General features: G+C 44.2%; 1 long non-coding RNA gene across 1 annotated transcript; it reads right to left on the bottom strand.

Moving 5' to 3' along the window:
- Positions 1 to 371: 371 nt before the first annotated feature.
- On the bottom strand, positions 372 to 4,020 carry LOC140723333 (uncharacterized). Its single transcript, XR_012097866.1, has 3 exons — positions 3,788 to 4,020; positions 1,211 to 1,332; positions 372 to 508 (listed from the first exon to the last, which is right to left on the bottom strand). It is a non-coding gene; the product is annotated as an uncharacterized lncRNA (long non-coding RNA).
- Positions 4,021 to 5,077: the final 1,057 nt, after the last annotated feature.

The raw sequence follows: 5,077 nt of genomic DNA, 5'->3' as shown, positions 1-5,077 counted from the left end.
GATTGGGAGAGGGAAGAGTTGTTGTTGGTTAACCTAGGTGAAATCTCGTGTTTCACTTTCCAGTGCTGTATCTCCATGGGGTTAAGATATTTGCTATTGGTGACGTGTTGAGAGTGATGGATTTAACCTCGGAGTAAGTGTTCCTCACACCACGGGAGTGGGGTTGTCCTGTGTGGAGGCATGCTGCTGTCATTGGATATTGGGAAACTGTGGGTTCTGATGAGGAAGCTGTGCAAATGATATGTTATATGATTCCGGAAACATGGCGAAATCTTGCGAGCTTCCCAGTACATTCTACGAAAGCCCGTTGGCCACTGATCGTAGAAAAACCTAAATAAACGTGTCGCTGTTTGACCTACCTCAAGCAGTAATACATGAAGAAGTTGGAATTGTTGACAGGGACATTCTGTGCAGTGAGCGTGTGGCTGAAATCAGCTCCGTCGGAAAAGTGAAACAGATGGATATTCCTGGCGAACACATCCATCATTGGTAAACGAGTGACGAACACCTGAGAGATGCAAACAGCGTAATATGGCAACAGGGAAATTCCGATTCACCAGCCCCCCGCTTTCCACCCTGTTCTTCCATTCAATCAGTTGTCAAGTCATATCTGAGATCACTTTGCAGTTCCACTCGCCGCCCAGATTCCGGACCCGCGATACTTCCCCCTGCACCTCCTCTCCCTTCAGTATCCCGGCACAGAAACAATCGGTTAGAAACGCACCCACCATGACTCACTGCATCTACCTCAGGTTCAGATTCAGATACACTGATTTATCACACTTCCTCGCCTTTTTTCAGACCGGCCTGTCGTTTCCTCAAAGAATACCTGCATATTTGTCAGGCATTATTTCCCGTTAAGATAATCATACTATGTTCGTCCTTTTGCACCGTGTGCATTTAAGTAACCCCAAACTCTTCCTTCATATTGGACAGCAAAAGCGTCTTGAGGTGCCGAATTCCACACCCTCCTGGAAAACATTGACATTATTCGGTGCTGACAGATTTCTGGGACTTAATCTCAAACACCTGAACCAACTCCAGTTTTTCCTCCTGGTCAAGTACTTGTGTCTGATTTCAGATGCTGATAAAGAAGTTACATTCAGACGATTCTGCAGGACTCCTTCCTGAACACCTGCTTCTCTGGAGATTCAGGGGGATGGGGGTCAGAAACAACACAACGTATTGTCCGCTTTCAGCTGGTACTCACTCGTGGGTTGGTTGCTGTTGGAGGATTGTCCCAGAGCTCTTGGGGAAGCATGAAGTAGATTGTAGGCGCTCCATGCTCTATGAATGAAACGAGAACTTGTCCAGCTAATTGGATCTCCATCCCTAAAAGTGTTGTAGAATATTATAATTGTTAATACATGTCTTTGAGAACACTATTATACTAAAGCGTTAGTTTCAATACAAACCCTACGTTCCGCGGTGTTGTGACTACATTACAAGCTATTTTAAGATCAATCTGAATCTTCACTGCCACACAGACCTCCATATGCTTATCAAGGAGTTTCCTAAGTGATCCATTGTGTCTGCCTCTGCCACCACCCCGGGCAACATACCACACGCCTTCTCAATAACCATGTCAATTTCTGCTGCAGGTTTAATGGATCTGTGGTGCGGATCCCCAATTTCCTTCTGCAATCTAACTTCACGCTTGTCGGGGTTGAACAACACCTACTCTTTATTAGCCTACCGCCACATCCTGTCTCTGTCGTGCTGCAGCCTACAGCAATACTCCTCATTATCTCCAAGTTAGCAAAGCTGCTTGTCATCTGCAAGCTTAATATTCCAATTTACACTGCCTCATCCAGTTCATTCTGAGTCATGGATTCATCGAGTTATAGAAGAGAACAGCACAGAAACAGGCCATTCGGCCTATCTGCTCCTTGCTGAACGAGTTAAAGTGCCTGATTCCTTCGATCACCACTGGGATCCTAACCCTTCATACTCCCCCCATCTATGTTAGTATCCAAACTTCGCTTAAACTTTGAAGACGAGCTCGCATGCACCAATATTTGCTGCCAGGTCTTTAAACGTTGCCATAACTTTTGAGTTAAGACGGATCCCCTCAAACTTTTCATCTTTCACTCTTAACCTCTGCTTGTATTCCCACCTAGCCTCACTGGAATACGCCTGAATGGTTCAACCTATCTACACCCATCATAATTAATAAACCTCTGTGAAATTTCCTCTAAATATTCTGTTTTCCAGAAATTAAAGCCCTAACCAATTCTATATTCCCTGATAGCTAAGGTCCTTAAGACCCAGGAATTCCCTATAAAAATTCTTCTATTCTCTTGCAAACTTGTTTATTTCTTTGTTTTGACAACTTAAACATAACTTCGCATCTCCTTTACTCAATATTTTTATTTAAGACTAATCTACAAACTTCTTTTATTACGACCCGATCAACCTGTGATGCTATTTTCAGTCAATTATGGACCTGTATTCCCAGATCCCTTTGCTCTGCCGCACTCCTCAGTGCCCTGTCTGTCACTGTTTAAGATCTACCGTGGCTGGTCCGACCGAAGTTGCAAACCTCGCACTGACTGAATTAAGTTCCATCTGCCGTTTTAAGCACAATTTATAGCTCGCCCAAATTCCGCTGCAGGCCATGACAGTATTCCTCACTGTCTACTACATTCCCGATCTTAGTGTGGTCCCTGAACTTTACTAATCGAGCTAACCACATTATCATTCAGATCCCTTAGATAGATGGCAAACAACAACGGACTCGGCATCAGTCCCTACGGCTCTCTACTAGTCACAGGTCTCCAGCCAGAGAGGCAACAATGTACTTCGCTGCTCCGCAAAGGCAGTGTCTAATTCAAAATTCTACCTAATCTTGAATGCATCGAAACTTCTTGACCAAACGCCCACGGGTGCACTCCTCAACTGGAATACTGAAATCCATGTATACAATGTCCATAGCCTTGCTTTCATCAACTTTAGTGGCAACGGCCTCAATAATGTATAGGCAGGAGCTAAGCTGATTAATCTTCATCCATGTTAAAACAGATACTTATGTATCCATTTGATTAGAATACCTTCAACTAATTTTGCCACTATTAGTACCCGGCTGACCGCCCGATAGTTTCCTGCTTCATAATTACAGCAACAACATGACCTATACTCCAGTCTTCTGATACATCACATACTGCTGACTATCACTTTTAACACGCCGGTGATGTTTCCACTTGCATCCCTAAGTTGCGACAGGGCAACGAACACGTCCTCCTCTGTGAAGATGTTGCCACTTTGCCTCTGTGCTATAGATGCGGTCTACTGACTAAATACAGATGAAAAAGAAAAATCATTTATGACCTCCCCACTTCTTTTGACTACGCACATGGAATACCATTTAGTTTTTCCAGAGGAATAAATTTTGTCCTTTGCAATGCTTTTGTTCTTAACATATATGTAGTATCCCCGATCATTCCCCTTGACTTGTCTTTTGGGGGAAACTCATGCCTTCCTTTGGCGCTCCTGATTCCTTTTTATGTGTTCCATTGCATTAGGGTTACTCCATAAATACATATGTTGTTCCTACCTGCTTATACGTGATATACATCTCCAGTTCTTCTCAGCCTTCGCCCCCACATCTCTAGATAACCACGGTTTTCTACACTTGTAATTTTTACCTTTTACATACAAGCATTGCACTCTCATAACGACAATTTTCAAAGCCTCCAACTTAACAAATACGAAAGTGTCTGAAACAGCCTGTCCCAGTTGACAGATGACAGATTCTTTCTGATGCCATCAAAATTGGACGTTCTCCTACCTTCCGAGTTTTGCTGTTTGAAATAGCCGTACAGCGGTGCCGTGACACCTCTGAGAGAGAAGCCCCAGCTGATGTATATTCCAACCCAGACCGATTCATTGTAATGGCGGAACTGTTGACAGAGGATGGAGTTCTTACTGTACGGATTTGTAAGAGGGGTTCGGTGATGTGCGTTTCGGAATTGAGGAGGAAGGCTAGCTTACGGGGAGGCAGAACTATATGAGCATAGCAACGAACAGAATGTCATGACACTGACCAGCGTAAGGGCTTCAAGTGGCAGATGTTCCTCTGAACAGAGACACTCGGTAATGCGCACATGTATCAATAGGCCCTTCGTGGTCTGAAAGTACCCTGGCAAGGCGGCAGCGTATTGTAACAACCAACGTAGAGTTTTATAGCACTCGCAAATGGGTTCAATTCCCCGCCGTCCACATCATCATTCTCGGCTGTAAAGAATTCTCCGCTCTGCCCGTGATCGCGTGGCTTTCCTCCGGGTGCTCTGGTATCCTCCCATATTACAAGGACGTATTGGTCATGGAGAGTCATTGGTGGGGAGATATGTTGGCACTCCAAGCATGCCAATCCTGGCGAACTACCGCAGCACATCCTCAGAATGTGTTGGGCGCGAATGGTAACGGTGGATTTACTGTCTGTAACAAGGTAGCTGTGACAAATCAAACATAGAACAGGGAACATAGAGAAGTAGAGGAACAGGCCCTTTGGCCTACAACACTGTGCCGGGTCAATTAAAATCGTAATCAACTGGCTAACTAAAATATGTCCCTCTCTCTTCATGTTGTCCATACTCTTAACATTTTCCTTCAGGTGTCTATCTAAATGCCTGGGAAAAATCTCTAATGTAACTGTTTCCACTAAAATGAAAAGGTTGAAAGGGATATTGTATGAAGAAAGTCTGGCCGCTCTTGGGCTGTATTCCCTGGATTTTAGGAGAATGAAGGGGGATCTCCTAGAAACAGTTAGAATGTTAAAATGCCTGAACAGAGTAGATTTGTCAAAGTTATTTCCCGTGGTAGAGGATTCGAAGACAATTTGCTCCGACTTCAGAATTGAAGATTGTCCTTTTAAAACTGAAATGCGGAGAAATTACTTTAGGCATAGGGTGGTAAATCTGTACAGTTGGTTGGCACAAGCGGCTTCGGAGGCAAAGTCATTGGGTGTATTTAAGGCAGAGATAAATACGTTCTTGATTAGTCAGCGCATCAAAGGGTATAGGGTGAAAGCAGGGGAGTGGGGATGAAGGGAAAATTGGATCAGTCCACGTTTGAATGG

The sequence above is a fragment of the Hemitrygon akajei genome, unplaced genomic scaffold, assembly GCF_048418815.1.
Source record: "Hemitrygon akajei unplaced genomic scaffold, sHemAka1.3 Scf000109, whole genome shotgun sequence".
NCBI lineage: Eukaryota > Metazoa > Chordata > Chondrichthyes > Myliobatiformes > Dasyatidae > Hemitrygon > Hemitrygon akajei.
The sequence above is the reverse complement of the archived record's forward strand: the minus strand, read 5'-3'. Positions and strand labels throughout refer to the sequence as shown.